The sequence below is a fragment of the Erinaceus europaeus genome, chromosome 11, assembly GCF_950295315.1.
Source record: "Erinaceus europaeus chromosome 11, mEriEur2.1, whole genome shotgun sequence".
In the NCBI taxonomy this organism is placed as follows: domain Eukaryota; kingdom Metazoa; phylum Chordata; class Mammalia; order Eulipotyphla; family Erinaceidae; genus Erinaceus; species Erinaceus europaeus.
The window spans coordinates 50,334,506-50,354,814 of record NC_080172.1 but is presented as its reverse complement, the minus strand read 5'-3'; the positions used below and the strand labels follow the sequence as shown (position 1 = coordinate 50,354,814).

Here is a 20,309-nt window from a genome sequence, read left to right as displayed (position 1 = left end):
GGTCTGAGGGGCCCAGGTAATGCAAATCTGATGGGGTTGCAAACCTACTCACTCACCATTTGCCTGCTGAGTTTGGGGGAGAAGCAGACAGAACTAAGTGTGGAGTCAGAGGCTTGGCTCAGGGGATGCGGGGCTGTGTCTCAGGTCAGCCTGATCCAGTTGCTGAATCTCTCTCTCTGATCTGAGAGTCTCCCCCCACCCACATCTGTCCTTTGCATCTCTGTAGCTCTTTTCCTGTTTTGCCTTGTATATATGAAGGTGCTGTATCTACTAACAAATTACGTGGTGGTCATGTAATGGTTGGATCCAGGAACAACGGATAGAAATCCACATTAGAGAGGCTCATCTTAGAGATCAAGGTCATGGACGCTCAGGCTTGTTCCTACCACAGCCCCTTTTTCATGACTTTGTGAAAATCCAAACACAGCCTGGAAATCAGGGCACCTTCCATCTTTTGATTTATCCTGTCCCTTCCTACCCCAGCCTCCTGCCCAATGACCCTTCCTTCCCCTTCTTCACCCTACTTCCTTCAGAACTTTTGCCCTTGAACACAGCCATGGTTTTGGTAATGCCACCCATGCTTATTATTATTATTATTATTATTATTATTATTATTACCAGAGCACTGCTCAGCTCTAACTTGTGGTGGTGCTAGGGCCTTAACCTGGGACCTTGGAGCCTCAGACATGAAAGTCTTTTTGTACCACCACTATGCTATCTTCCCAGCCCATGCTGCCTACTTTGAAGCCTGCCTCAGCTGCACAAAGGGTTTTGTAGGCTGCAGGTAATGGAACCTGGGGAGGGGGGGTTAAAACTCTCTAGAGAGGGGGCTGTAGTGCAGCAGGTTAAGCGCAGGTGGCGCAAAGTACAAGGACCGGCATAAGGATCCCGGTTCGAACCCCGGCTCCCCACATGCAGGGGAGTCGCTTCACAGGCGGTGAAGCAGGTCTGCAGGTGTCTATCTTTCTCTCCTCCTCTCTGTCTTCCCCTCCCCTCTCCATTTCTCTCTGTCCTATCCAACAACGACAACAACAATAATAACTACAACAATAAAACAACAAGGGCAACAAAAGGGAATAAATAAATAAAATAAATATATTAAAAAAACTCTCTAGAGAGGTCAGTGTCTCTAGGGATGTTGTAAAACGACTTGGGGGTCTTACCACTGTGGAGGCATCTTCTGAGGGGAGTCAAGGGTAGGGTGGGGGCAAGTCCCTGGAATCCTAACCACCACATATCAGCCCCTTACCAGACAGGTCAGACAAGGGCATCTGATGGGCTGGTGTGAACTCTATAGTGAGGAGGGCAGGAGCCAGGGAGAGCTCTGTCAACCCACGTTGAAATGGCCAGCCTGAGAGAAGACTGGGGGCTTTCTGCTCCAGGGCTCAAGCCTGGAGCAACCAGGCTAGGGCTTACTCCAGTGCTGGGTGAAAGGGAGGCTGGCATCTAGAGGGATGGGTGAGCTACTGGGCTAGGTGAAGAAGGAAGGGAGCAGAATCCTGGGTCCTTTATTTGAACCCTGACCCCCCCCACCAAGCACTTCCCTTCAATCTGAATTTTTTTGTGCCCTCTGTGTGTCTGCCACTGCCCTGGCACCTCCAAGCTGTCCCCACACACACACTGGATCTGTCTCTCTCCATGTCCAAGACCTCATCTGTCTCTTCTCCAGTCTCTGTCTCTCTGTGGCCCTTACCACCACTGCCTTTGTTAATTCAAAGGCTTTTCACAGAGCCCCTCCCCACTCTTCCCAGAAAACAGTGAGTAAAATGAGATAAAACCCCTTCTGCTCCCTTCCAACCCCCTCCTCTGAAGGCTGCTACCCCCTCTTATAATGTCAGATAATTGCTGTGTGCAGCTCCAAGGAAGAACCAGAGCTGATGCCAGAGAAGTGGTGGGGGGAAGAAAAAAATAAATACAAATCTGCCTGCATTCAGTGTATATAGGTTACCTGATTTGCATATATGCTAATAATGCTATAATTACCCTGCTGTTCTGGCCTGCGATCAAGTTCTATAAATACATAGGATGGCAGAGCCAGGCCTAGCAATACCACCCCCCAAAGGATGAAGCAACCCAGTGGCTCTGCGTACATCCCTGGCACCCTTAATGTGAGAATCTCTCTTTGTTTGCACAGAACCTTGGAGGGGGGCAAACTCCCAACCTCCACCGTGTCCCAGGAGTAGAGCTGCCTGTAAGAGATCCTTTGCCTGGATCCTTTTCACCTCCAAGACAAATAGCACCCCATGAAGAAATAGGGGTTAGTGCTATTTTTATTTTATTTAATATCTTATTCTATTTGTTTTTATTTTAATGAGAGATATAAAGACAGAAAGCTGCATAGAGAGACCAGAGAACCAGCTCTGGCTTATGGTTGTGCTGGGGTTTGAACCTGGGAGTTCAGAGCCTCAGGCACGAAAATCTCTTTTTATTTTTTATTTTTATTTAAAAAAATTGTTTTAACCTGTAGCTTGAACCGGGATCCTTATGCCGGTCCTTGTGCTTTGCACCACGTGCGCTTAACCCACTGAGCTACCACCCGACTCCCAAAAATCTCTTTTTAGAACCATTTTGTTGTCTCCCCAGCTCCCTGGTGCTATTTTTAGGAAAAGTTCCTTCCCCCCCAAGTGGTTGAACTAGCATTACCTAAATCCCCCTACTTCCCAGAGGCCTGCAAAATTTGGGGGGCAGATTTTTTTTTGGGGGGGCAGGAATAGGGAGCCTCCATATCCTGTGGAGATCTTAAGGAAAAAGGCTGCCTTCTGGTTCCACCTGCCCTCAGTCTTCCAGCAGACACCCTACTCTGGGCACCTGCAGGGAAGGACTCCCCCTCCCCAGTATTTCCAATTTTGGGGGGGGTGCTGGTAGCAGAAATGGGGAGGAAGCTTGGAGGAACATAAAGATGCAATCCACAGCTGTCTGCTTTTAATTATAATTATCCTCTCTCGCTTCCTTTCTGGCTAATGAGGGGGAATTTGATGATTCTCTCCCTCTCTCTCTCTCTCTCTCTCTCTCTCTCTCTCTCTCTCTCCTTCTCCCACTTCCCTCCCCCTCCCTCCTGGAATTGAGGGGTGGAGTGAGTTCAGGGCCCTCCTCCCCCACCCCTCCTCTTAGCTTCTGGTTACTAGAGAGGCAGACTCCAGAGGGTGGTGACTGTGTGAAGAGATTTGTGGGAACAAAAGAAGGACAGGTTTGGATTGCTGGACACGTCCCAGAGTCTCATCGACCCCCCCACTCCTGTACCACTGGCACCCCCTCCCACTAGTCCCCCAGCTCCCTAGACAAGGAACTCAATGTCTTCCAGCCGGTGAGAAAGGAGCTAAAGGGAGCCCCAGTCCAGAAGGGAGGAGGAGGGAAAGGGTGGGGAGCTGGGGGGGGGGTTTGCAAAATTAGTCTCAAAGGATCTTTATTTCTGAGCTAGTGAAGCAGATGTAATCAAGGGGAAAGCAAAATAATCAAAATGGGAGGAGTGAGGGGAGGGGGTGCTGAGGCTGGAATGGGGGGACAGGCCAGAACAGGGCTGAGAATGGGGGGCAGGGACTGAAGCTGATGGCCCTCTCCCAAGTCTCCCCACTTTATCGTAGGTACAGAAGAACTAGGTCTATTGGTTCTGACCTTCACCTCAATCTGTCTTTCAGAGTTGGGGTAGGGCTGGGGAGGTAGTGAGAAGGGGGAGGCCATGGGGGGTGCTCTGCTCGGAAAACAGTGGGGGAGGGTGAGAGAGGGGAGGCAGCAGAGACTCAAGTGGCACACAGGTCTGTGGGACAAAAGTTGGAGGGAGATTTGTGTGTGAGAGAGGTGGGGAGGGGTTGGGAAAGGGGGTGGCTGACAATGAACTTGAGACAAACTCCATTAGCATGCAGGCCTGCGGTCTGTCACGTCCAGCTCAGACTGGGTTCCCATGCAGGCCAGGAGGGAGGGGGGCAGCCAGGGGCTGGGAGAGCTGAGGAAGAGAGAGAGAGAAGAGACCCAGGCATTGTACCTTTCCAAGGCCCCAGCTTCCACTGAGTACTGGGACCCCCAGCCCTGGAAACCGACCCCCAAATCACTCGCTCTCTTCTCAGAATGAGATGATTTATCTCCCACTTTGAATTTGGGCCCCACCCCCCCCTTCTCCCCTTGTCTAGACTTTTCAATACTGGCCTTCACCATCACCACCCACCCCACCCCACCCCCAACCTTGTTCCCCACCCCACCCCAGCCCTGCCCTTCATCTTCCAAGGGTCACTTTCTCCTTTGCGACTAAAAGCTGAGTTTGTGATGAGTTGAGCTGGTAGAAGTTGAGAGGGTGGGTGAGAAGAGGTTTGGGAAAAAGGGCCTAGAATTCCCTGAACCTCTTTTTGTTAACCCATCAGTCCCACTCAGAAGCATCCATTAGTCACTCAAACCCAGAGGTGCCCTAGAGCTGTGAACCTGTGTGCTTTTGTCACCCCTTTACTCTAGCTTTCTTTGGGGAGGAGGGTAACCTGGCTCTGGTGGCTACGGGGAAGAGTGGAGGTGACAAATCTCCCTCCCCACACAGTACAGGGGGAAGGGGTTTCTCAATGCCTCCGTGTGGGCTCCATGTTTGGGGGGGATCCCCAGACAGGGCCAGCACCCCCTTCCTGCTCTCTTTCCAGGGAGAGCAGCTAGAGAAAGAAAGAGAGAGGCCAGCGGAATTCCTGAATGGATAGGCAGATGCTACGTCACCAGCTGCACCCCCACTCCACAAGAGGCGGGGAGCAGGGAGGGAGAGGCAGAGCAGGGCTGGGCCACTGAGCCAGCGGACACCTCCTCACAGCAGCCTGGTGAGTGGCCGGTCGGGAGGGTCCTGGTCAGCTCAGAAATGAGGGTGGGAGGTGGGAAGGAATCTCTGAGCGGCAGGGCACTCCAACCTTCCACGGCACCTTGTGGGCTAATGGAGGTGGTGTGATGGCCAGGCTGGAGTGAGACTGGCAGTGGCAGGAGCCGATGGGGCAGGGATGCGGTGAGAGAGGGCTGGAGCGGTCAGCAGGGTGGAGTGCCACCTCCTTATTCCCCCACATCTGCTGCTGGGAGCTGTGGCGGCAGCCCAGTTTGGGCACCCCAGTGTGCCTCCCAGTCCTCTGCCTCCCCCTGGATTCCCCAAGCTCCAGAGCTGGCTCACTAAGTTTGCCAATGGAATTGGGGTGGGGGGCATTGAGGTCAGGGCACTACTGATCCTGTTAACCCGCCCCTCCTCTCCCTCCTTTCTCCCACTCAGATAATGTCTTAATGCTGCACCCAGAGGCTGGGAGGAAGAGCGAGGCGGAGGTGGGAGTGGAGGGGGCACAAAATCCCTCTGTATTTGAGCTCCTCACCTGCTCTCACCTGGGCTCTGGGTCCTCTCTGCACCCCACCCCCACCTCAAGTCCTTAGGTTTGTGGGGTGAGACAACACCAAAGGCACTGAGAGAACAGGGAGAAGAAACCCTGTTTCCAATAAAGATGGAGACCAGAATTTGGAGCAAGCCCCAAATGCTTCCTAGAATTTAGATTAGTCTCATTGCTCTTCCTCTCCTCTCCCCCTCAGCTAAGAGGTAGAAAGCAGGGCTACAGGGAGCTCAAAGGCAAATGGGGTGCTAGGGGCAGCTACTGGGGCTCTGGAAGGGGAGGGAGCCCTACTCTAGCCCTACTTTGTCTGATGGAGGTTTTAGATTGTCTTGTTTCTAAGGCCAGAGGGATAAAGAAAGAAGGCGCCACCCCTTCCACCCCCACTCTCTGCCCCCATGGAGCTGGGTGCTTTCTCAGACTAGCTGGGATCACTGTGGGGGGTGCAGAGGTAGCAGGCTAGCTTCATCCAAACCCCAGATTGGGGAGGGGTCAAGACTGCACCCCTAAAATGGAAGCACACACACTCAGACCTGCTGGTTCACAGCCCTCACCACCTACAGTGTCCCCCTGGCATTGTGTCTGGAGGGTAGGGTGGAGGGTGTCAGGTCAAGCACCATCATAGAGGGGTATACCTGCTCCAGAGCTCCACACCCCCTTCTCAGCCTTCTCTGGTATGACCACAGATTCCAGGTTGAATCAGCCACCCACCCCTGAAATAAATGGGTGGGAAGAGCCAGTCTGGGAGTGAAGTTCCTGGGTGATGGCATTGGGGAGAGGTTGTCCAAAGCTCCCCCTCTTGAAGTCAGGGTGATCCTGGCTCCCCAGTGTGTGTGTGTGTGTGTGTGTGTGTGTGTGTGTGTGTGTGTGTGTGTGTGTGCTTCTGGTTTCCTTTGCACATAGGTAGGTTATCTTTCCTGACTTTAAAAAAAAAAAGGTGGTGGAATTGAGGTAAATGGTTCATCCCAACTCTATCTATCTATCTGTCTATCTATCTATCTATCTATCTATCTATCTATCTATCGCTCTCTCTCACATACACACACACACACACACAGAGAGAGATGCAAATCCTACATGCATAGAAACACATTCTGTCCTTGTTGTGGGTGCAAGGACACTTATCATGGCAGTCCCCAGTGATGTGCTCTGACAGGTGACAGTTACTGAAGCATCATAGGTACCCAGACTGGGAGGAGGCAAGAGATGTAACATGATTGAAAGGATCCTAATTGTGTATAGAACTTTACAGTTTGTAGTGCAGTTAAATCTAGATGAACAGAAATAAATCCTTGAACCTTCCCCTCAGCCTTCACTCTGCCTTAAACTTGCTTACCAGCTACCGCAAGCTGGTGGACCCCTGGTGAGAAGAGACTTCCATAGGTTTGAGCCTGAAAGACCAGGATTCAGCCTCCACACTCCTAAAAGCCCCAAGTCCTTGACTTGGACTTGACTTGCAGAAGGGAGGAGGGTGAGGACAGGCTGGTCAGAGCTCCTGAGGCCCTGACCTTCCCTGCTTGTCTTCTTATCTCCTTGGGAATTCTGGAGCTTTCTAAGTTGAGAAGTACCCTTAGACTTATGAAACACCCCCCCCAAAAAAAAGGTAAAAATAAGCCAAACCAGATGAAAAAGGAGCTGGGAGAGAGTGACAGGGAGACTAGGGGTGTGAGCAGAGGAAGATAAGATCCACTTGGAGGAGGCCTATAACCTTTGCACCTTCCTCTACAGGACCAGGTGACAGAGCAGAAGCATGGGTCCCACACATTCTGTTCCAGGTGTCACTTATCACCGTAGGTGGCCATCTTTGGCTCTGGGGTGTCTGTTTCATTGTTTGCTTTGGTGGAGGTGGGGGGATGACCTATACCTCCTCTGCCCCCTCCTTTCCCTGGCTCCTCCAGCCCTCAGCTTCTGATGACCTGGGTCTCCCTTTGTTTGGCCACTGGTAAGGGGGTGGGTGGAACAAGGTAGCTGGGGAAAGTAGGGCCACCCTATCAGCACCCTTATACCCAGTCTAGGGGGTTGAGGGAGAGGCAGGGACAGTCCCTGGGTTCAACCAGCTTCCTGCCTTTGCCTCTGGGCTCCTGTGGGCTTCATGGAAGATACCAGTGGGCCTTGGCAGAGGTGGCTGGATAACTGAGTGACAGAGGTGGGGGGTGTAGAATGTGGTGGGGAGGTATGTGAACATATGCCTAGGAGGTGCAGTGCTGGAGTGTCATGTCCTGTATAAGGAAGCCTGGGGGTGGCAATGCTAGGGTCATTCAGGGCTGTGCCACTGCATTTGTCTTCATTTATAGGTGTGTGTGTGTGTGTGTGTGTGTGTGTGGTGTGTGTGTGTGTGTGTGTGTGTGGTGTGTGTGTGTGTGTGTGTGTGTGTGTGTGTGTGTGTGTACAGTGTCCTTACCCACTCTCCCTCCTTTGCCTCATAAGGAGACAGTATGCAGAGGGAGGACCCTTATTAACTGTCTCTTTCACCTTGGTGTTGCCTCCGTTATGTCTAGGGACTCAAACTAGGCTGGCCCAGGCATTTCCCAGGCCAAAACCTTCCACTACCTCTCTGTGCCCTCTAGCCTCCTCTATCACATGAATATCTCTCTCCTTCAATGTCTCTCTCTCTTTCCACTGCCTCAGCATTTTTTAAACCAAGTCTCGCTGTTAATCTCGCCACCGCCACCTCCCAACAGACAATGAAGATTAGCATGGATGGAATGATGATGAGGGTGACTGCAAGGAGGCTGCACTCAGGGAGCAGAAACCTATACCCAAACTCACTCTCTCCAAAGGCAGCTTCCATCCCAGGTTTCCAGGCAAAGAAAACTGGTGATCAAAACAAGAGAGGGGGCCAGGTGGTGGCGCACCTGGTTGAGCGCACATGCGTGTGTGCAAGGACCGGGGTCTGAGCCCCCAGTCCCCACCTGCATGAGGAAAGCTTTGCAAGTGGTGAAGCAGTGTTGCAGGTGTCTCTCTGTCTCTCTCCCATTTCTACCACCCCATTCCCCCTTGATTTATGGCTGTCTCTATCCAATAAATAAAGATAATAAAATTAAAAAAAACAAGAGAGAGAGAGAGGAGACCTTATCTTTAATCACCTGAATAGTTAAGAGTGTGACTTAATGCCAAAATATGGTTCAGAACGCACATCAGAAAGCTGTGTCCACACTGCAGGCTTCAGGCCATGATGCCTGCTTCCCATCCTTCCCATCGCTGGGCCTCTATGGTAGGGACACTGGGGTGGGGTGCAGGTGGACTGGCAAAGAGTTTAGGCTTCTCCTCAGCTAGCAAAGCCCTTACAGACTCACCATGTGCACTGGGGAGATGGCCCCAGCCTCAGGTCCCTGAATTTGCCTGGAAGGACTTGGGGTGGCTTCTGCTGCCCCTTCTCCCTAGTCACTGCTGTGTGCTGGAGGAGGAGGCTCTGAGGCACTGTGCCCCCATTGAAAGCTTTCTAGAAAGCTAAAGCACTAGAGTCCCCCACCACCATCCCAATGCCTCCACTGTACCCCAGCTGGTAGCTCAGTATGGACCTGCAGTGTTCAGCCCTAAACAGTGGGCAGCAGTCTCCCCCGGCACAAACACACCAAATGGATACAACTGTCCTTTCCATGAACACCCACACACAGACCCCATATGTGACATTTGGTCACCCTTCATGACCAGCTCCATCTGTAGAACAGACACAAGCACAGGTGCACACACTCTGTTTCCCACTCAGTTTATTATTTATTTTTTGTAACAATTTGTTTGAGAGAGAGAGAGAGACCAGAACACTGCTCAGCTCTGGTTTATGGGAATGCTAGGGATTAAACCTGGGACTTCAGGGCCTTAGGCTTAAAAGTTGTTTGCAAAAAGAAGAAGTTATTAGGATCTCTATTATGTTGTCTCCCCAGCTCTCTGGCTCAGTTTAAAATACTTCAGAGAATCACATAGTTGTAACATTACCTCCCCTTTTGAGGGGCAGTCATTGGTGCCAAGGTCTCTGTCTCTGTCTCTCTCTCTCTCTTTTCTTTCTCTCTTTTCTTCCTTCCTCTGCCTCTCTCCATTCCTTCCTCCCTTTTCTTTTTCCTTTTTTTGAAGCTGGAGCACAGTAGCTTGGTTAGTATCCACTCCAGACCCAGTGGGGAGTTCTCATTCTCAGCTCCTCTCTTGTAGCTTACAGCTCCATCATCCTGGGATGGAAGCAGGTGCTCCAGAATCAGGAATCTGGGTAGAAGGGGGGGGGCGGGCATGCAAGTTGCCACAAATCAGACTAACTCCCCTTTTCTCTCTGGAGGTCCTCCCTAGTTCTGGACATGGCCTGCTGAGGGGCCACTGAGCAGCCTGAAGGCACAGTAAGAGGTAGGAAGGAACTGGAGCTGTTGAGGGGTGGAGGGTGGATAGGAACTCCTTTCTCTTTGGACCTTGGTTGTTGAGTCTGGATTTGGTAGATAGGGGTGGGAGTGGGAGGTACCTGTTAGGTTCTGTCATATAAATTAAGGAGTGACTGAAAGAGAAGAGGGGTTCTCAGGACCCCACTCCCCCTTGTGATGCTGTCAGTATGGCCTAGGCCAGGGTGTAGGGCTACAGAGATAAGCTTTGGGCCCAGGCAGGATGGGGAGAGAATGTTGACTAACCAGGGGCCTCCTCACCACCACCACCCCCCACAAAAAAGGGGGTTCTTGCAGATACTGCTTAAGCTTCCTATAAGGAATGTTTTCCTTTCTTTTTTGGGGGGAGGTGGGTAGTAAAGAGTCATCTGCAGGGGAGTTGGTGGCTGGGGAGAAGCAGAGATAAGCAGAGATGCTCTGTTTGAGGTTGCCAGACTGTCTTCAGGAGAGTCTCTGAGGTTGCTGGGGTAGATGTGAGGTGCTGTATAAAGGGGTATAGGGTGGCACTCTGAGGCTGGCTGAAAGTGTTTGCAGGACCTGAAGGCTGGAGCAGCTAGCATTAGCTGGGGTGGGATGCATTTAGGGGATGTGTTTAGCAGTACCCCAGTAGCATAGGCCTGTCTGTGGGGCTGTTGGGGAAGGGGGCTTGGGCTCTTCCAAAACTGTGCTGAGCAATCCCGGGACCTCAGTGCCCAATCTTCCTGGCTAAGAGGCAGGAGAAAACACTAAGAAGAGAGCATTTGGTCTCATTCCCTCCCTCCCCACAACTAACAGTTGCACTCCCAGGTTGGGATGGTGGAGGATGGATGCTGTAGAATGCTTCTGGAAAGAATTTCCCTCAGGTGAGAGGCTGGCAGATGGAAAAGACTGCTCCAAAGCCCCAGTCTAGAGAATTCCCGAGAGGAGGATCCACTAGCAGCTGTGGCTCCACACTGCTGTTCTGCTGTTCTGTAGGGAGACTGGGGACCCTACACTCAGTGCTTGTCCCCCACATAGGGAGCAGCCCGTGAGATCCAGCCGCAGGGCAGCTTGCACATTCAGGCTTGTCCCAGGCTTAGCAGAGCCGGATGGGGCAGATAAAACTATCTGGATTTGTGTGTGTGTGTGTGTGTGGGGGGGGGTGTCCATCATCTCCAGTGCATCTCTGTTTCCCAGTGTGCAGGCAGGGTCCTGGTGATAGGAACCAGCTCCTGCTGAGCAGGCAGGCTCCAGGCACCTGCATTTTAGGATCTTTCAAGAAAGCAGCCAAGAGGAGGTGAAGGTAGCTGCAGACTCGGAATTCAGACTGCTCCGTGGCAGGCACAGAGGTTCTATGAGGCCCAGAGCAGAGAGCTGTGCCAGGAAGCCATTATCCAGGTTCCATCTACTTGCAGGCATGTGCTCCTGCTGGAGTTGAGGCCCCATTATTTGGCTCTGATTCTCCCCAGTCAGAAAGGGGGTGTGGGAGGCAAGCAGGTCGGGAAAGCCTTCAACGTGGAGAGTTGACCATTTCCAGAGATTCCAGATTTCTAGACACTGAGAAATGGAACGCAGCTGAGGGGCACAGGGCTCGCACTTGGAGGTGCTTGTGAGAGGCTTCAGGACTGCGGACCTTGTATCTAGGCTGGTGCGAGGCGAGGACTCTCCAGCCACCTCTGCCTGGAGCCTGGGCATTACCAGCCGGTCCAAGAGACCAGGAGTCTCAGACTTCCAGACTCTTCCCCTTCAGTGTTGGGGGCTGCAAACCGAGAGGGATCAATCACAGCCAGGGAGGCGTCAGAAGCCCATGAAGCACTGGGCGGGAGAAGGCAGGCAGAAGCGGAGCGGTCAGACCTGTAGTTGGTTTTTGTCACCTGCCCCATCCCCTTTCCATCCTCCCGAGTCGTCCTGTCGCAGTGTGCCCAGTACCGACATGGTCAGGATGGATCAGAGCAAAGCGCGAGTCCGCAGAGCAGAAGTGGGTACCCGGAGGGGTAGCGGAGCACAGGCCGAGCCCCGCACCCCTGCCCAGGAGACGCCGGCTCCCCAGCCAGCCCTCGCCGGGGAGGGGGGGGCGCCCCAATTGCGCGCTGGGGTTCAACCTAACCGGGGGGAGGAGGGGCCGCAGACAGTGACGTCAGGCTCTGAGAAGCCAATCAGAGGTGAGCCTGGGAGGGAGCGTGAAAGGATGAATGAAAAGTCAGGTGCCGGAGCGGGCAGGGGCCAGAGCAGCAGCAGAGGTCGGAGACAGTGGGCACTCTGGCCCCCAGCCCAGATCGAACCCGGAGCCCAGAGCCTGGCTCTCGGAATTCGGGCTGCCCGGTCGGGTCGCAGGACCTCGCAGGAAAGCTCGGATGGCCGCCCGGGGCTCCACGTGAGTGGCTGGGGCTGGAGGCGCAGGGCGGGCAAGCACCCCAGAAGCAGTAGGGTCGGGCGAACCGCCGCGCTCCGCTGCCCGGGGCTCCCGGGACCCCCCCTTAACGGGCATCTCTCTGGCTGGAAAGTCCAGCCGAATCCGACGCGCCTCTCTCCTGGGACCCCGGGTCGTTTTCCCAGTCCAAGCTGATTTCTAGACCCCTTTGTGCCAAGCCGCTTCTCCGGGGTGCGGCGGGGCCCGGCAGCGTTGTCACCTGCCCAACCCACCCGCCACGCTCCTCCCCCAGCCCACTCGGGGTCTGAGCTCCCGGATCCCCGCCGGGTGATCTCAGCCTTCAGCTCTCCTGGAGCGGTTCCGTGAAGAGTCTCTGGGGCCTTTTTCGCCACACCCCAGCAGCATCCCTCCCTCTCGGTCTATCTCTCTCTCTCTCTCTCTCTCTCTCACCGGGATTTCCCCGTTTCTTTCTTGGACTCCCCGCCCTCCCTACCCCCGAGGGCTTCAGGCCGCTCCCCTTCTGTCGGCCAGGGTCCGCCTAGCCCCGCAAGAGCTCCTGTGGGTCCACAGGGAGGCAGCGCCCGCGGGCAGGTTGAACGCGAGTACGCGGACCGGTACCTACGAGGCTTTCAGCTCCGGCCCCGCGCTCTTCCCGGGTGGCGCGAAAAGCCACCCTCCTCCTCGGACCCTGCGGGAATCCCACTTCTGGCTAGAACCCAGAGCAGTTCACTCGGCGTCGGGAAGACTTTGCCGTCCGAGTCCCGGGATGTTTCCTGGACTCCGACTCTACCGGCCGCCGCAACCTTTCCACACCGGCTTCGGTCCCTGTCGCGTCTGTGTCCCTGAGTTTCCTTCCTTCGTTTGTTCCTTCTTTCCTTTCTTCCTTTCTCTCTCTTTCTCTTTCCTTTTCCCTCCCATCCTTTTTCCCCCTGTCTTGGACTCTGTTTCTCTGTCCGCCCTCACCTCCATCCGAGTCTCCCTCTCTACACCCCCTCTTCATGGACGACCCAGAGGCGACGGCAGCCTGGAGGCTTCGTAGAGGAGGCAGCGGCTGCCAGGAGGCGGGGTTGGTTGTTATCTTTGGTTATCTAGCTGTATGAGTGGTGTGGAGTCTTCATAAAGCTAGATAACCGAAAGTAAAAATAACCCCATACACGGCGCAGAGGGATCCCAGAAAGCCGACCGCGCTGGGGGGGGGGTGTGTGTGTGTGTGTGCGGGAGCGTGGTCATGGGTGACCAGAGTACTGGGCTGCCCGCCCCTGACCTCAGGACCCGAGCAACTTCCACCTGCACCCAGACAGGTGGAACCGCCTTCTCAGGTCACTGATTGGGTTGGGGAGTGGCAAGAAAAGAGCACAGTGGTGACCTCTCAGGTCGGGGCACTCCCTGGCAGTCTGCGTCCGGTCACTGCCAGGGGCGCGGCTCCCCGGGAGAAAGCGGGGCTCCTGGAAACACCTGCCAGTGCACATGGACACGTCTCCCCAGCGCGCTGGGCGAGCCCCCCTCTCCCTTCACCCCACCCCGGCCTCCCCTCCAGCCCCTTCCTCCCCCGTCCAAGCAGGCGCTCCTAGAACCCGCACGTAGGGATGCAGGCCCTTGCTCTCCTGCTCCTCGCAGCCATGTGGCTTGTCCAGGAGGAAGGTACTGAATAGGGACACTCAAAAAGAGGGTGGCCAGTCTTAAGCAGCTTCATGTCCTCCTCCCCTGAGGTGGGGGTCTTGGAGCCCCTTCTTTCCAAATCCCCTCCTCCGTCCTGCCCAGGAACTCAGCCCTCTGTACTCTGCAGCTTCTTACCAAGCTTTGTTCTAACTGACCAGAGGGGTCAACTGGAAGCTTCTCACAAGCTTAGCCTACCTTTCCACATCCATATCTCTTTCTCTCTCCAGCTCCTAAAGCAAATGGCTCCAAGGAGAGCTCAAACACAAAGGAATTTGTGGCTTAGTATTTATGCTGCCCAGAGACAGTCAAGAGTTAGAGAGATTAAGCAGGTCCTTTCCTAAAAGAATCCATTGAGCTGGCCTGACCTAAATATTTTAAGCAAAAGATTTTATTTCTTTCTCTCTTTCTTTCTTAGCAGCAGGGGAGAAACTGGTTGCTTAGAACAACTAGAGTAAATGTCACTAAATAGAGAAGCACCCTCCCTCTATACCCCCTACACACACACACACACACACACACACACACACTGGCATTCTAGCACCTCTGGCAGGACAGTAAGGAGTAAAAAGGGAATAGAACAGAGAAAGCAAGAGAAGAAGAAAAAGAAAAAACTTGTACTAACATTTGAATTTTCCTCCCAGGAACTGTTTGTATAACTAGAATTCCATTACATATAAGGTGGCTGAAATATTGGTGAATCCACTCTAAAACAAACAAACAAGCCCCAAGGACTTCATATGTTTCTCTTCTTTGGGGGTTTGGAGAAAAGAGAATTTAATAACCTCTTGCTTTTTTAGATCTTCAGAGTTGACTTTATATTATTATTATTTAATGGGAGGAGATAGAGACAAGGCTAGGAAGGAAGGGGTCAGGTGCTGGGGAGAGACTACAAATTGAATTTCTTCTTCAACTTCTTCTATTATTATTATTTTCTTTCTCTCTTTCTTTTTTTAGAAAGCAGCAGCAGAGAGAGAGAGAATGAAAGAGACCACAGCACTAAAGTTTCCTTCAATGGGGCAAGGGCCATTCACTTGGCAAAACAACTCACTATCCAAGTGAGTTATTTCACCAACCCAGAACTGAGAATTTCTAAGAGCACACAGTATTTCTCAGTAACAGAATTCTGCCCAAACATCTCTCTTTGATGCTCCAACATGGCAAGGTGCCTGTTATTTATTTATTAATTAAGTTTTTTAAAATATGTATTTATTTTCCCTTTTGTTGCCCTTGTTGTTTTGTTACTGTAGTTATTGTTGTTGTTATTGATGTGTCGTTGTTGTTGGATAGGACAGAGAGAAATGGAGAGAGAAAGATAGACACCTGCAGACCTGCTTCACTGCCTGCCTTGAAGCAATTTCCCTACAGGTGGGGAGCCGAGGGTTTGAACTGGGATCCTTAGGCCAGTCCTTGCACTTTGCGCCACGTGCACTTAACCCCTGTTATTTATTTTTATACTTATTTACTTTAATGAAAGAGATAGAGACTAGAGCATTGCTCAGCTCTGACTTATGTTGGTGCTGCAGTTTGAATTTAGGAACTCAGAGCCTGAGACATGAAAGTCTTTTGCAGAACAGTTATGCTGCTTCCCCAACCCCGTTTTCTAGATGGAGAACCCCAGGGAACTACTAATATCATTCAATTATTTCAAGTCATTCCCTTTCTCTTTGCACTTGCCTACAAGGAGGGTTTTTGTTTGTTGGTTGGTTGTTTTTTTTGTTATTGGGAGAGGGGGATGGGCAGGGGGGAGGGAGAAGCCCCAGGAATGGTGGACCTTTTCACCCTTTTCTGTAACTGCTTAGAAACCTGTATCTGGGAGCTGTCTCCCCATGAGGTATAGGACCTGTATTATCAGCCACAAGGGGCAGGTATTCTCATTGTTGTACCCCTAATATACTAATGTACATCTGACCAGGGATACCTAAAGGGAAATGGGGAGTTTAGGGGGAACTGGTGGGTGGAAGGGTTTTATTCCTACAAAGCAAGCACCTCAGTAAAAAGGGGTATCAGAAGCCCAGAGAAATGTGGGGGTGAGGGTTTGTGTTTGCCTTCTGTGTACGTATGGTATGGGGGAGGGGTATAAGGAAAATGATGAGTGACAGAGCTGTGTGTATATATGCCTTTGATGGTAAGAGCCTGGAATGAGGTTGGGGGTGTGATCTTAGGGGTAGGGAGCAGGGGTGGGCAGGGGCCACAGGGAGCTCCTTTAAGATTAAGAAGACCAGGGTAGTACAGCAGGTTAAGTGCAGGTGGTGCAAAGCACAAGGACTGGCCTAAGGATCCCGGTTCAAGCCCCCGGCTCCCCACCTGCAGGGGAGTCACTTCACAGGCAGGTCTGCAGGTGTCTATCTTTCTTTCCCTCTCTCTGTCTTCCCCTCCTCTCTCCATTTCTCTCTGTTCTATCCAACAACAACAACATCAATAACAACAATAATAACTACAACAATAAAACAAGGGCAACAAAAGGGAATACATAAATAAATATTTAAAAAAAAAAAAGATTAAGGAGACCTGACCACATAGAGGCACAGACATTCTGGAGTCTGGGGACCTCACAGAGACACCACTGAGTCCTCCTGCCTTCCCAGCCTTTTTTTTTTTTTAAGTTTTTTAAAAAAAGAATGTATTCATTTATTTATATATTTATTTATGAGAAAGATAGGAGGGGAGAAAGAACAAGACATCACTCTGGTACATGTACTGCTGGGGATTGAACTTGGGACCTCATGCTTGAGAGTCCAATGCTTTATCCACTGCGCCACTTCCCAGACCACCCTCCCTAGCCTTTGTAGCAGTTAGCCAAGAATGTTTAGTTTTCATAGTCAGGATTTGCAGTACCCTAAAGATTTCTTCCTTTCTTTTTATTGAGAGGGGTTAATGCCTGATACTGATTTCATTGCCACATGCGTACAATTGCATTATGTACTGGCCCCTAAATTTTTCTCCCTCCCCACCCTCCCCCTCACTTCCCCTAAAGATTTCTTTTAAGAAGAGAGAAGCCAGGCCAGAGCACCTACATTCCCAGACCTCCTGCATGCAAGTCCTGTACTCTGCCTCTGAGCCATCTCCCCAACAGCTGGAAGCCAAATTCTAGATTAATTGCTGCTGCTACCTCCCCTCCTCCTCCTCCTCTTCTTTTTTTTTTAATGGTTCTGGGTACTGAACCCAAGGCCTCACAGATTCACGGTATATGCCCTGCCACTGAGCTCTAGCCCCAGCCCTAAATTCTATTCTTGGTTTTTGTTTTGCTTTGACCAGTGTACTACTCAACTTTGGTATATGGTGGTGCTGAGAATTGAACTTGGGACCTCAGAGATAGACACAGCATTGTAGCTTCTCCAGTACCACCAAAGCATTAACTATCCTTGTGGTGTTAGGGCTCCAGCCTAGATCCTGTACATGGCATGATGGGTGGGTCTCTGCTGAGCTATAGTTCTCCAGTCCTTTTCCCCTCTGCTTTTAAAGGTTTTTATTTATTTGATGCAGGACATAAAGTTTCACCTGAGAGAGGGGAACCAGAGCACCACTCACGGGAAGCCTCAGCCAGGCAAGTTTTGCATGCTATCAGCTAAGCCACCTCCCCAACTTCCCATTTCTCTCCTCAGCTGTTCACCTCAATTCCCTCCTACTACATTCTGATTCCAGGAATTCAAAGGCAATTTTCTCCTAATATTTGGCCTGATTTTTGCTTTTTCCCTCACACCCTTACCCTAGCACCAATGTTTCCTAGTTTTAGACACCACATTTAAAAGGTGTTACTAAAAGGTCCTTAGAGTTACTGAGCAGGAACTAATGACAATCAGAACAGACTTCCATAGTGAGGGAAAGAAATCCAGAGTTGGGCAGTAGGGTAGTGCAGTGGATTAAGTGCAGGTAGCACAAAGCACAAGGACAGGCATAAGGATTCCGGTTCGAGCCCCTGGCTCCCCACCTGCAGGGGAGTTGCTTCACAGGTGGTGAAGCAGGTATACAGGTGTCTTTCTCTCCCCCTCTCTGTCTTTCCCTCATCTCTCCATTTCTCTCTGTCCTATCTAACAACGATGATATCTATAACAACAACATTAATAATTACAACAGCAATAAAAAAAACAGCAAGGGCAATAAAAGGGAAAGTAAATAAATTTTTTTTAAAAAGAATTTATACCCTTGGGCCAGGGTGGTGGCATAGTGGTCCTGTAAGAGACTTACCTGCTCTGAGGTCCCAGATTCACAAGCACTGCTGTGAGCCAGAGATGAGCAATACTCTGGTAAAATAATAAAATTAAATTAAAAATAGGCGCCAGGCAGTGGCACACCTGGTTAAGAGCACATAGTATAGTGTGCAAGGATGCAGTTTCAAGCCCCTGGTCCCCACCTGCAAAGGGAAAGCTTCACAAGTGGTGAGACAGGGCTGCAGGTGTCTCTATGTCTCTCTCCCTCTCTATCTCCCCAACCCTCTCAATTTCTCTCTATCTGTATCCAATAATAGATAAATAATATTTTTTAAAAATAAAAAATTAAATCAATCAATACAGTAAGTCTGGGAGAAGCGAACGGTCCTTGGGAAGCATGTTATGGGAAGAAGAGTAAAGGAATGTGGTAGAATGACCGTTGCGTTCATTCTCCTTAAAGGATCTCACCATTTTTTGGTAAGAGTACTTAGGATAGACAGAAAAAAATGAAATGTGTAGTCACTAACCCCCCCCCCCTTTTCTTTACTTTCTAACCAGAGCACTATTCCCTATTCCTTTCTGACTCATGGTGGTCGTGGGAATTGAATCTGGAACCTCAGAGCCTCAGGATCAATGAGGGTTTTTTTGCATCACCACTGAACCCTCTTTATCACAGACACTAAGGATAGAACTTTTCTTTTTTCTTGGCCACACTTCTCCAACATACATACACTCTGACTCCCAAGATGCATAACCCACAAGCAAAGCCCAGATCCCTTTCTATTCTTCTATGTTAGATGTTCTCCTTGGAAGTTTGCACTTCCTTGGGTTCCAGATGTTTCATTCATTCATTCCCAGGCTGATGTTCTAAGGGCCTCCTTTGCTACCTCCAAAGCACTGTAGAGAAAGAGACTGAGCTTCACTGAGGCTGACTGTTATTTTTGAAACAATGGAAGAACAGGGTTATGGAAGGTGAAGGTAGGTTGGTGCGAATTCAGAGAGCAGAAAGTTGAGAGAAAAGGGGAACCCTTCCTTGCTGCCAAGTCTCTCCTCCAGGGCTCTGAGTGCTACCCCCCTCCTTTTGCCCTAATCCCCCCATTAAGGCTGCTCTGTGTTTGTTATGACAGCGGCTGAAGGCGGCTGAATCGCTGTTTGCCATGTCTGCTAATTGGACTGAAGGGTTGGGATCTGGACACTGAAAAGGACCATTGTTGCTGTTTACCTTCCACAGCTGCCTCCCTGGAGACCTTCTGGGTGAAGGGGAGCAGCATGTCCTCAGGGTCGTTGCACCCTGTCCCTATCTGCACAGAGGACTGAGGTGGAGAGACACTCTCATTACCTTGGGGGTGGTTTGAGGCTCCATAGCTCCAGAGACCAGCCTGACACCTGAGTCCATCTACAAGCCAGGCATGGAGTTGTCTGGAGCACCAGGAGAGGAGAATGCTACACTTGAGCTTCTGTCTCTCATTTGTCCCCCTGTCACTTGTCACCAAGGGCCCTCACTTATATTTATTTATTTATTTATTTATTTATTTATTTCATAGAGACAGAGCAATTGAGAGGGGCAGGGAGATAGAGAGGAAGAGGAAAATAATGACCTCTCATGGCACTTCCCCCCCTGCAGATGAGGACCAGGGACTTGAACCTTGGTCTTCCACATAGATAGCATGTGTGCTCAACTAGGTGTGCCACTGCCTGACTCCCTAGGGGCCAATGTTGATCTTATTCAACCCAGCCACCAGCTTATTCTTTTTTATTTTCTCTAACCAGTGGTTCTCAACTTAGTTATATGCTAAAATCACTCAGGGAATGCTTAAGAGAAAATTGATGTTTGAGCCCAGTCCCAGACCAGTGAAATCAGAGTATCAGGGAATGAGATCTCAGGCACCAGTAGTGCTCCCTGGATGTGTCCAATGGGTAGCTAACATTTGGGTCCTATCTCCACCTGAGACACACACACACACACACACACACACACAGTCAGTCAGTCACACCAACACACCCTGTCCCCATGCCCCTCCCGAGCTTTATCATCAGGCAGTATGTGTATCTTCAGTTGTGTCCCACCCTCCCTTTATCACTAAATTCCTTGCAGAAGTTGAGAATTCAGGTTGGAATTCAGAGCTCTGTGACCTGTCTCCTACTTCCCCCTGAGCTCTTCTCCAAGAGCTGGAACTGCAACTCCCTTTCCCTAGGCATCTCCAAAGGAGAAAATCCAGACTGAGATCCTCCCAGATGCAGGAATCCTTAGGTGTGGGAGGGTGGGAGGCACAATGTTTCATTGACTCTTATGTTTTTACTCCCCAAAGTAGTACTGACACTGTGGAGAAACTCTTATCTGGAATGCCGCCCCCCCTTCTTACCAGTCTGCACAGTTTTTGCTCCTCACCTGAGGCAGGTAGGTGCTCCCCCACCCTCCGGTCCCCTTTCGCCTTTCTCTTCCCGCGGTGCTGTACCAGAGCTGAGTGCAGCACCATGGACAGTTCCC

The 20,309-nt window shown here is 51.2% G+C and overlaps 1 long non-coding RNA gene across 15 annotated transcripts in view; it reads left to right on the top strand.

Moving 5' to 3' along the window:
* The first annotated feature begins 4,670 nt into the window (after positions 1-4,670).
* Positions 4,671-20,309, top strand: part of LOC107523281 (uncharacterized) — a 28,511-nt gene continuing 12,872 nt past the window's right edge. Inside the window, exons 1-6 of one of the 15 annotated variants that reach the window (XR_009552537.1) lie at positions 4,671-4,784; positions 7,053-7,114; positions 9,592-9,656; positions 14,315-14,351; positions 16,648-18,799; positions 18,949-20,219. This is a non-coding gene — a long non-coding RNA (uncharacterized LOC107523281). Of the gene's footprint in view, positions 4,785-7,052; positions 7,115-9,591; positions 9,657-11,818; positions 12,018-14,314; positions 14,352-16,647; positions 20,220-20,309 lie in introns of those variants that run through there. The other 14 variants (XR_009552532.1, XR_009552531.1, XR_009552541.1 and 11 more) reach the window with 14 other exon arrangements.